Source organism: Cynoglossus semilaevis, chromosome 15 (genome assembly GCF_000523025.1).
Source record: "Cynoglossus semilaevis isolate Cse_v1.0 chromosome 15, Cse_v1.0, whole genome shotgun sequence".
Lineage (NCBI taxonomy): Eukaryota > Metazoa > Chordata > Actinopteri > Pleuronectiformes > Cynoglossidae > Cynoglossus > Cynoglossus semilaevis.
Window position 1 is genome coordinate 12,038,711 of NC_024321.1, and position 12,408 is coordinate 12,051,118.

A 12,408-nucleotide genomic window follows, 5' to 3' on the forward strand; every position below is an offset into this window, starting at 1 on the left:
TGACAGAGGGAATCAGTCGGAATATTTTCCCTTTAAATACACACCGCTCGTCTTGTTTTGCTTATTCAGCTCCTCCACATTCCAGGTGAGAGCTGCCCTGCCCTTTGAAACAGAACTACGCTCGATTCCTTCTTCCTGCTCTGTCACAAAACCATTTCTTCAAAGTTGCCTTTTGCTCTTTGCTCACCTTTCGCCTCCATATATATGTGAAAGCTCATTTATCAAACATCTTACCGCGTTTTACTACAACAAAGAAAAGCACCAACGATGAAATGATGCCTTTAAAAAAAAAAACGCAAAATTAAATTTTGACCCTATGGCAGAGATAAAGTAGTCTCACAATTATTCTTTTTCCTCTTCGTACAAGTAAGCAATCAGGATGTGAGATGTTGGCAGAGGCTTCACACACAGCCACATAATGACTAGCTGTTTCTTTTCCCACAATGATCTCAGATTCCTGCCCTCTCGCCCAGCTGTACGGTGTACATCTGAATTTGTCTAAATGAAAATGCCATTAACATGTGTCACACCCAATTATGTTCAGCATCTTCCATGTAATTGCTTTCTGCCGGAAACACAATGCTGGGAGATGATTTAGCCCCAGAACCTCTGCTTCCACAACATACAGCGCGTGGGTTGAATTTGGAATGACACTTTGGAACAAAATGGAAATTTCACACATACAATAGTCTCCTTGTATATAGTCTATATATATATATGCATACATATTTAGTAGTATATAGTATTTAAAGTATTTATATTTGGGTGTTTGGTTGTGGCAGTGGTCGGCGCTCAGCTGCAAGTGGGAGAGCATCGACGTAGCGCTTTAGCCCAGGGGAGCACACATCTGACCTGCGTGAGGAGTCCTGCATTTAAATCCAGGCAAGGCTGTGTGACCCTTGACACCAGACACTGACACAGTTGTACAGTACAGAATGGACTTTATTGAAGAGTGTGCTCCCAGCTCTCTGCTGCGCTCCACTCTCTAGACTTATCTCCCCGGCTCCTACTAATATAAGGAGAGGCATAATTACTCAAACTGTGCTCACCTGCGTCAGGGGCAGCACTCACAGCATCACTCCGATGCTCTCCCACTTGCAGCTGAGCTTTATGTAAAACCAATCTTTTCAACCTCCACAAAGGTCTGAATGTCAGCCACTGTCCCCTTCTGCTCTGCGGTCAGAGAGGGCTGACTGACCGGCCCGCCCACCATCTCTGCCATTCTTACCTTACAGTAAATATTTTGGTAAGTCTTGAAACAGAATCTGGAGTCATGACGAAGACAACAGTGACAAATTTCATTTCCCCAAATGGAAATGAAGAAAAAAAAAACACATTAAATTCTGCAGAAAGTTCCTGTAGCGCCCCTCTTGCTCTAACTATTCATCACTTGTTTTGGTTTCCTGTGAAAACTTACAGCTCTCATGTAGACTCGGCAGCTCTCGCCGACGCAGCAGCTCCAAATAGCTCTCATCAGGTTCCTGAAGGCTCCCCTGCCATCTACAACTCAACACCCACCCACAAACAACACACTCAGTACCGGGGGGCAACGGTTAATTAATGGAGCCTTCGTTGGGTTGCGGCAAACGCATGCATTAATCATCTCATCTATATTTGATATGTAAAAAAATCCTGAAGTTTCCACACAACAGAATTTTTGGTTTTTCTTGCTTTCGGCTGTTGACTTCAATCAGAAAGGCCATAGAAATATCCACACGGCTGCAGAGTGGTGATTCACTGCAGCGCCGCTGCACATTTGCCAGGTTGGCAGCAGGTAAAAGCCCAGCGCTCCACTCCTGTCAGCTCATCCACCATCTTTACCTTCAGATTTTTTCAGTGACCTGATTTCGAGGCAGATGGATCAGAGCCTGTGTCACCTTAGGCCTATTTAAAAAAAACTGGCACATTTTTCCTGAACATGATTATGGTCTTCATCCCAGGGTGATTTGTGCTGGCTCATTCATCAGGCCATATTGTCTGCTGCTGCACCGCACTAACGACAGCTTCAGAAACTTTTCACAGACGCAGACGATTGAAACTTTTGAAGAGACTATTTGTTTCTCCCGTCTGGTAGAGCTCATACATTCGGCACTTGTTTATATTATTGTAAATAACGTTTAGCAGTTCTACAAGGATCCCTTATTTTACTTTGTATCACAGTGATAGAATACAGCAAAGAAAAATGTCTGTACGAATAAAAATGTAGATTGAGAAGAGAATGAACATGAACACAGCCAGAAAAAAAAACACTTTTCAAGTCACAATTTGCTGCTTCATCAGGTTAGGTGAAGTTGGACATGCTAACAGGCCTCACTATTGATCATAAGGTTAACTGCAGAAGTCTGGTTCTAGACCACAGGTTTTTAATAAATAATAAACCAACTGAAATGCAGTCTAGAAAAATGTAATTGATAAAGAAAATATCTGTATCTCAAAATAAAGATATTAAAAAGTATCATCAGGTTGATTTTGTTTGATAGAGCTCCAAGTCAAAGAAAGTCCTTTGCAGTAATTGAAAAATTCACAGACATCAAGTGAACACTTCTCTGTCATCCCACATTTGCAGTCAACACGTAATTCCCGGTAAATCAGTGTGTCATCAGCAAATAAGTGAAAGTTACACTGGTCCTAAATGAAAGTAGACCCAACACCGATCCCTGGGGAACCTCCTGAAATATTCACAGTACTTGCTCAAAGGTCATTTGATGATTGGTTACTCACCAGCTTTCCTGATCATCACTTTCTTTTGTTGAATCCGTTGTTGACATTCAGCGCTGAAGATAACAATTTCACATTCGAAGTTCGATGGCGCTGAAGGTCACACCTGACTCACACAAAGCCTGTGTTTTTCCCGTCATGTCAGTGCTTCAGCCTGGTCGCGTCTCCACACCTGTGAACAGAACAATTGTTATGCTAAATGACCGTAAAGATCCAGTAGGACAAGTGCAGGCAGATAATTACACGTTCAGTGATTTTCTCTTTTTTTTTCGGAATAATCCACGCTGTATAATTGCTGCCTTTGTGTATGAGTGGGTTTCTCTGTTATTAAAAATGCTGTGTGTGTGTCTTGTCTTTCAAGTGTCATCTTACATCTTACAGACAACAGGACAACAGAACAAATACTACGTCCTTTTATACCAAGATTTAAGACAATAACAGATAATGGAGTGGAGCGCTTTAGCTGTGAAGTACTTTCATTTGTTTTAATTGGATAATCTGATCTCATCACATCAAAATAGATAAATTACTGTTTGTTAGCATGTGTGAGAAACAAGTATAACACAAGATACTATTGAGCATTTGCCTTCATACAAATAATATAGTAATAAATTAAAAAATGTACGTAAATATATGACATCACTTAGGTAACACCGCTTCATCCAATTATCATTATTTATGAACTGCACATCTCATCTATAGTTATTTGTCTCAAAAGGACAAGTAGTATCTTGAAATCACAAAACAACATAAGTTTAATGGTGTAAAACTATAATAATAACCTCAAATAAAAGCCTGTTTGTCTGTGGCTGCTCCACGCTTCTCACAGAACTCAAATGCCACTACATGATACTACACAAGCTGAGTGCAATTTAAAATAACACAAAACATAATGTATCGATATAATGAACAACAAATCCCAGGGTAAGAATGACACATCATGGCTACTTTAACGAGACTGGATATCATTAGGACACCGATGCAGTATACACAGTATCCTTGTCCTACACTGGGTTCAGAGTTTTTCACCAGCTAATGGTTAAACATGAAATTTTCATCACAGGAAAACGACTAAGTCTGAGGCTGCGCTCATCGTCGCGTCTCCTGTCAGAAGAGAAAACATAATCAGGAGTTACACTAGTGGTTATATTTAGACATCAATCCTCTGCATAACTTAAAACTATAAAAACAACGAGTCACGTATTCCTTCTAATTGCTCGGAAAGTCAACGCACCAAATGTGACTCCCTATCTTAGGAAAACACCAGTTCCACACGAGTTCCACAGGGGGTGCTGACGTTAGTCAAATAGGACGTGTAACTGAGATGATCAATAGAACGCTGTCAAAAGTGAATTCTACCAAGTGTGTGTGTTGTAGAGGAGACGGTCTACGTGTCATCAAATATCTTATCTTATGATATATTATTTATTTAAAAGTAACAATTTTCCCCTGAAAAATACATTTACATGTGAAAACACTGTAACTGCTGCTGTGGCTGAGTCACGACTCCTAAAAGGCACCAAAAAATAACTCTTTTGTAATAAGATTTCAACATTATAACCAATATAAGATAGATAGATAGATAGATAGATAGACAGATAGATAGATAGATAGATAGATGTATTTTTCTGCAGGATTGTGTTATTTTGTGATATTCTTTAAACAACATTACACATCTTCTCAGGCAGTAAAGTCTCCACAAAATCAGTCATCAAGTGTGCATCTCTGTTTTCTCTACAATTTTCCACACAATGATTGGGTGAGTCTGATTTATGGCACTACTTATCCCCCTACACTGTGCTGCGCTTCAGTATCACTCAGCGAAGTAAAAGAAACTGTGCGTCTTGTCTTTACAAACACGGTGCTGCAGGAACACACACTTTCATTTCATACTCCACCCATTAGTGTCAGTCAGGTGCAGAAATAAAGCAGGTCTATGTAGCCGGGTCCTCAGCTTCGCAAGGCTGCCATAAAGTGTCCACGTCTACTGTATGTCAGCATGTTATATTAATATGACAGAGTTGAGTTTAGCTGACATTTCAACTCATGCTATTGATTTAAATCATGAATCTGTGAAAATGTGACTTATGTCCAACACTGAGCCATTAAGATTTCCATCCTACAGTTTTCTTAACACAAAAAAAGTCTCACTTTTGGTAGAATGAAATCAATATAACAAACGTTCACTGCTCTTCTTTCTGTTGATCCCTTCAGTCTTTTCCACTTTTCTGGATAACAACCTACATCAAAAGGCTAAAAAATGTCCAATTCAGTAACATCTTTATAATTCCACACACTTTCAGACTCTTTGTTGTATTTTTAATAACTATTTTGAGTCATTTTGAATCCAGTTCAAACCAATGGAGCTCTACTGCCATATTTCCTCCAGAGAAATTTAAAACTGCAGTTTCATTAAAAAAAAAAAATCACAGACATTTTGACTGTTAAAGCACAGGCTCAGGATTCAGGACACGTCAGGCTGTGGGACTACAGATACAAATTGTGAATTTTCATTAGCATTGTAACTCATTCTAATTCACAGGAATGTCCCCAAACGTCTGGCTGTCCCATACCTTCATTAAAATGTGATCACCATGCGACTGCAGTGGCGGCGCTACAGCCCAAGTCTGTCCAAAATGTCTTTCTCTGATGCAGACATCCTCTGCAATTAACAGTGCCTCAAAGAAAGTGCAGAAGAGACAGAGGGACGAGGGGGAGTGTGTCTGATCCACTTAAACCACCTCTGCTTTCGACAGGAGTTCACCTGTGACAACGACACAGACACAGAAAGGACATGAATGAACGTCCCACAGCACTACTCCTACCCAACCACACACTTTTACAACTAGGAACATTTTTTTGACTTGTTTTTTACTCCTCAGGATTAAAAAAAGATCAAGTGATCAAAATGAATACTGGTTATTAGAGAAGTTAACCTGAACATAACATGGACTTGTTGGAACTATTTCAATTTAATTACATTTCAAAAATGAAATACAATCACAGATAACCAAAAAAAGAAATGAAAAAGGTTCAATTGTTTAACAGAATAACTTTTTAAAATTGTGAATCATGATTACAAGTGAAGTTTTGATATTAACAAATTAACTCCAGGATCACATGCCCTGGAATTAAAATCCTTCTGGAATTTATTTTAAACAAATGTTTGAAGTGATACAAAAGAAAATCAATTAATCTAATTTTCGCTTCTGCCAAATAAAGCAAAGGATCTAAAGGAAAACACACTTACCAACAATTCTAATTCACCCAGTAATGAATGAGACTAAAAACAGAAAAAAACGTTCAATTCTGTTCCCAAACAAACAAAATCTAAGCAGCAAACATGTGGCTGAAAGAAAAACAAACACCACAGGCCACAAGCTCACTGCTGGCTGGACAAGTGAGTTTATTGGTAGCCACTCGGACCAATCACCAACTTGTGTCAGAGAAGACTGATTTGCATATTTTCATATGCGCATACGCTTAAAAGAACCTAACTGAAAAAGGGACAAAATAAAACTTAAAATCCAAAAACATTATTTAGAAGTCCTTTTAAAAACATGATTAAATCTTCAGCTAAAAAAGAAGCACAAACTGTCCGCCTGCTAGCTGCCATTTTTGTTCCAACCAACCAAGAGCACACAGTTTGACCAATCAGCTGTCTGAAGACTGAGACCAGTTGATTTAACCTGTACACTCAGGTGTGCTGCAGCCAGTTCGGGCCCCCCTGTTTTTCAGCCAATCTCCTGCTTTATTAAGAACATGAGTGGACTGTATTCTTTTCTCTCCGACAGTGTAAGCTTTGTGGTTTTGCAGGTCAAACACATTAGCCACAGGTCTTATTGTGGAGAGACCTTCACTGCAGCCATGACTTCGGCAGTGTACTGTAGATCTTTGTCCTAAAACCACAGGACTACTTCTTTTGCAGCTGATGTTTTACCCTCTAAGAACCTTTCACACGACAATTGGTTTTGGAGTGCGTGACTCACCTCAGTCCATTACATCGCTGTTTAGAGAAACTTAATGGAACTAAAAGGAAGAAGAGAAGATTTAAGGAGTGTAGAGTTGCTCTGTTGAGAGGTATCCAATGTTTTTTGCTCCTGTGACACACGTAACTGAGGCATGTACATTTATAGGTGCAGAGAGAAATCAACTAAAAAAAAAAAGTTAAATGTTTGGGTCTTTTTTACATATTTTGTACAGATAATCAATAAAAAGAAATTAATAAGGGTTTTGGTTCTTCTTGCTGTTTTTTAATCTGATAAAAACTGTCAAAAAATGTAAATTAAAATGTGGCACAACTGCAAGCTGAACAATTTACACCCACAAAACAAGCAAATAAAGATCCATCCAGTTCTAAGGCAGTGATTGGCTTTTTTACTTTGACTGTGTTTTGATTGGCTGTCATTTACAGGGAGAAAACTCACTTTTAGTTACTGTAAGCTTAAACAAAAAAAATTGCAAAACTTACATTTTCTAATTTGTCAAGACACAAGAGTGCTGCTGACAAAAAGATTTTTCTAAAACAGCAGAAAGAGTTCATGAAACAATGTGTCCAAGAATAGGAAATACTTTTTTGAATGCCTATCTCTGCAATAACTCATTACAAATGTATGAGCGAAGTCTAAAACAGAACATTTATTGTTGTTGACTTTTATTCTTCCACAGTCACAGTCTCTGTCAGTGTGGGCGTCTGCCTGTAGGCGGAGTAATCCTTCTCAGTCCTTGTATCCAAACAGACTCAAAATGAAAGGAAAGTGCAATTATCTGGTCTTATTCCAGATCAATGGGATTCTTACACCAACACATTCACCATGGTGTCCTCTGTGCCTCCTCTCCGAGCTGGGAACCATGGGAGATTTTCTTCTTTGTTTCTTGGACAACGTGAGAGTTGACAGAAAAAAGAGCTTTAATTCACCATAAAAAGTTTTTAAAGTTATAGTTCAGGCTGCATATCATTCCACACAAATCTCTCTCATGTTCCAGGAGTTGGTGTGAAATTACCATATTTAATGTGACACCCGTCAGGTGGGTCGAAGTGTGCGGCTCTGACAGTGACAGTCCATTTCCTGGTCTCGTTCACTGTCACCTTTTAGCTCAAAATAGTCTTCAGTCTCTGCCCTGAATCATTTGGTCTGACGTGTGATGAAGGCACATTCTCTGCCCCTCAATCAAATTGACATCCACCGGGAGACCCTTCTTTTATTTGGCACAAAAGAATCCTTCCGTCATTTATTACACACAGGTATGGAATCAGATTAGCTCCTTTAAAAATTCTTCCAGGTGAACGAAGGCAGATTCAAACATTCGGGAGGATTGTTAAACTGCACCAGAAGAGGATTTTGGGAATTTCAATTCTGTATCACACCCACGCTCTCACCTCCACTCACATCTCATGTAGGTTCCACCTGTCAAAGCCTTAAACCACTTCCTTTGCACTCAGCTTTTCACAAATTGTTCCTGATGCTCAAGTCTTTCCCATTAAGCCCTGCAGTATCGGCTGCAGTATGTGTTTCACTGACTAAAGAGCTGACTTTAACTCCAGAGCGTCACCTGCAGGTAACACAGATATGCATTTTCATTTGTTCTATAATCGAAAATGAATGCAAATGTGTTCTTCTAGAGGGGATTGGAAACAAAACGCTGGAATATGAAGTCTCAGCTGTAAATACACTGTTGAATAAGAAATGTAAGTAAAATTATTGTCCAGCAAAATATTCTAAATTCAAGCATTTGCATCATTTTCAGGCACTCCTGTTTACCATTTTATTTTCTTCATAAATTATAAAACTGAGCTGCAGCTACAGCAGCCACTGTGACCAGAACCCATCAGCCCTGCTGCTGGTTCACGTTGTGAAAACAACTCAAAAACACAATAGGTCTAGACCTATTTTTATATTTTCATAAACAAAGAAATATTTGTTATATAACATATGTCTTCCACCTGGAGCCAAACAAATAACATCCAACTATGTCTTAAAGTTTGTATAATTTCCAAATATTGTTGGTAAATGTAATTTTCTTACCAAAGCGTAATAAACGCTTCACCTACGTTTACGGCTACAACGATTTTAGAATCTTCTAGTGGGCAGTGGGAAATAAAGCAACGAGAACAAACTAAGTTGATTAAAAAATCAACTTAGTTGTGTCTGAATATTGGGGTACAGTAATACTATAATGCTAACACTAGTACAGTAATACTGGGATAGTAATACTAAAGTAATATTAGCAAGAATAAAGCCGGAATTTATATATATTGAGTCTGATTGGTGAAAATAGTAAAAGACTTGCCTCCTTTTTTAGGATGTGATAAATTTACATGCACAAACACACACATACACACACATACATGCACACACACAGGTGCCGAGATTTACGGTGGGAGGGAAAGACCAGCACATGAAAGGCTTAGCATGCATCCATGTATGGCTCTGGTTCTACATCTTATGCAAATCACTGGGCAGGGTTTTACATTTTCCAAAACAACACACGGAGACACACACGGAGAAAGAAGGGGGAAAAAAATGCACAGGAGGAGAACGATCATGTAACTGTTTGGATGGCGCCACCGTGTTTCTGCAAGGTTGATGTAAAAATTGGAGAATTTCATCTGCATCTCAGACACGTAGAGAGTGCGGCCCGTTTCACTTAGGTGGCTGCTTTGATCAAAAAGTCACACACGAGGAGACGTTTCCCTAGAACGTGTCGGCCACTCGGGGGGGGGGGGGGGGGGGGATGATGCAACGATAATGATGTATTGAAGCACAGCACATGTGATCGACGATGAAGAGCCTCCAGTGGAATCATCGTTGTCTCTGTCATTGGCTCATCATGCTCGAACACTGCAGCGTGTCCTGTATAAACCGGATGGGTGTGAAAATGTCTCATAATACGTGTTCTATTCTGGATGGCAATTCAGAGGTGCCAAGTGACTCATACAGGGGAGGATTATCTACTGAAAGCTACGCCCTCACAATTCCCTCTCGTGTTCACTTTGCTCTGAAGCAATTTTTCTGTTACCATTATAAAAATATTCACTGAATAGTGTTTATTTTCCCAAAGTCCGGAATAGTTGGGATTTAAATTATGAGTCACAGAAACAAACAATAGAAGAAGAAAGAAAATGCAACCCGAAAGAGCAGAGTGGTTCTATGAAGGCTGTGGATCAGCTTCATCTCAGGCCGCAGAGTTTCTACTGAGGGAGTGTGTCTCCATCTTATAATAACAACTAGTTTCTGTGCAAACTAGTTGCTGAGTGGAGCAGAAAAGTACTTCATCACATGGCACTGTACGCGGACGACATCTTTGTTTACATTCGGCGGTGCTACGCTTGCTTTCGTTCGTTTGTGTTGGTTTTTTGGGAACACTATGCCCTTCATTATGGCTTCCAGGTGTAAGTCAGAGTCTTCTGATGTTTATATGTCCTAGATTATGATGTCACCACAGCGTAGGTGAGTGACACAGGTACTGTTTCAACTTACAACAAAAATTGAAGGAACAGAACCCTGACATAACTCAGCCCAAATCACCGATGCTCGTGTGCACGTGTTAGATCAACCCTCTAATGATGAGACTTTTCAATTTGAGTTCTACTATCAAAGACTGAAGATATCTTTTTTTTTTTTTTTTAGGAAACTGCGACATTTGAGTTCTCTTTTTTTTTTTTTTTAGGGAATTGCGAAACAGGAGCACTTTTATGTTGAATCAGTTACAGGAGACGTTGTTGTCTTTGTGACAAATGTGACTCATTTAAACACAGAAACTGTTGTAAAAGATCATTTCCACTGTCTGCTTAGCTGTCAGAGCTCACTTAAAAGAAGAGAGACTTCACTCGGAAAATGTTCAGGAGAAAGACGTGAAAATAATACTGCTCAGCGGCAGTCTGTAGTCAGATGTAAATATGCAGTCAGAGTAAAGGCAAATTTTGTGAGACAAACAGGTGGAAAAAGGAAGAAAATAACAAATCTATTTCTACACAAATCTTCCATTTAGGTCCAAACACTTCTGTAAATGTGTTTCCATTGAACATTCTTTCTCTGTAGATTATCTGAGAGCATCTTTTGCACACAGTCACAACCTGCTGCTTTTTCTAGCCTGAGGCTGAAATAGTTCATATATTTGGGGAAATAAAAAATGAGCTTGAACAGGATCAATGTGCAAAACATAATGTAGAATATTATATAATATAACTGATTTTTTTCTGATTGAGGTTTTTTACTCAAACACTTGACGTCATTGAAATAGGAAACATTTAAAGGTTATAACGTTGGTCTTGGACATTTCTGACCTAAGTATCTTTGTACTTCTTTGAGCTTCAGCGTGACAGACCTTTTTGGTGACATGTCACTAAAGCATCGTATCAGATGAGTCTGAGTGCACTGATCCGCTGTGAAGAGAGACATGGATGAGATAATAACACTCCTATAATACAGGACGCCAGTCAGGAGGAAACTCCTGTCTGCAGTGCTCTGTTTTTAACCCTCTCCTCACCTCAGCAGGTCAAACTCATTTCATCTGAATCAGAGAGGTTTGTTGATGACAAAGACTTCGTCACTGAGTCTGTCACCAAGCTTTGGAAGCTAAGCTAATGCTCATCAGGTCTTTAGAAATCCAGGCAAACCCTCATGTTATTCATGGCATCATTTAACATTGTACTGTGTATATAAGAATCACCAGTTTAACCAATTACAGGAGGTGCAGAGAGGTGGTGACTAGTAGCCATGATTTGATTCCTACCTTGGTATTGACATCACGGTTTGGTACATTTTTGGTACACAAAGAGTGTACCAAAAATGTATTTGTCATGAACGTCCCATACCAAATGGTTCAGGACAATAACCTGAACCATTATAATATACTGTATATATATATATATATATTGTCCTCTTGTCTCTGTAAAACTAATTTTTATATAGTACACTAGGATTCTCTTTTGGTTGGTTGAACCTTTAACCCCTGCACTCACACTTGATTCTGTTTTTTTTTTCTAACCCTTATTGTGTTTCTCTGTGCTTCACTAATATTTCTTCAACATGGAGTCAATTCCTGTTTGTTTCTTGTTTCTGTTCAAACTGACCCAAACTCTTACACATGAAACAATTAGTTTACATTATATTTCACATTGTTTTTAAGACTTTATTCTCACCAGAATACTTACATAACCTGTAGCATCCCACAGAACAGCTCTCTGCGTTTTCACCTAACACAATATTATACACCGTATTACCAATGGAATTGTGGGAGGGTTTTTTTTTGTTTTTGCCGACTGGTTGGAGGCTCACGATGCACAGGTCAACTCATTTCCCATTCCTTTTCCCGTGGTTGCTATGCAACTACACAATCAGATGCATGACAAACCTAAAGTAAACAGGCTTTACTCTGAAAACTCTCCAATGACAGGCACGGAGATATTTGTCCAATACACACGATTGATTTGTGTGTGTGTGTCATTTACTAGCCGGGAACATTTATGTTGTAACAATCGTTGCACACCGTGTTTTCAGTGTAGAAACTCAATATTAAAGACAACATTATAATAATATAAGGTGAAAAACCTTTTCTGCCTCCAATCACATTACACGTCTATGTGGATGTGTAGTTTCATTTTTTAAATGAATAATCGCAGTAAGCATTTTAATGGAACCTCTTGGCTGACATAACTCCAGCACCAGAATATAAATCCTCGGAAAA

At 39.1% G+C, this 12,408-nt stretch overlaps 1 long non-coding RNA gene across 1 annotated transcript in view; it reads right to left on the reverse strand.

Moving 5' to 3' along the window:
- LOC112488129 (uncharacterized) overlaps nucleotides 1–6,104 on the reverse strand; it is a 12,921-nt gene extending 6,817 nt beyond the window's left edge. The window contains exons 1-3 of the long non-coding RNA XR_003051871.1: nucleotides 5,969–6,104; nucleotides 5,292–5,482; nucleotides 2,722–2,890 (exon numbers count right to left, since the gene is read on the reverse strand). This is a non-coding gene — a long non-coding RNA (uncharacterized LOC112488129). The remainder of the gene's footprint in view (nucleotides 1–2,721; nucleotides 2,891–5,291; nucleotides 5,483–5,968) is intronic.
- Between the last annotated feature and the right edge of the window lie 6,304 nt (nucleotides 6,105–12,408).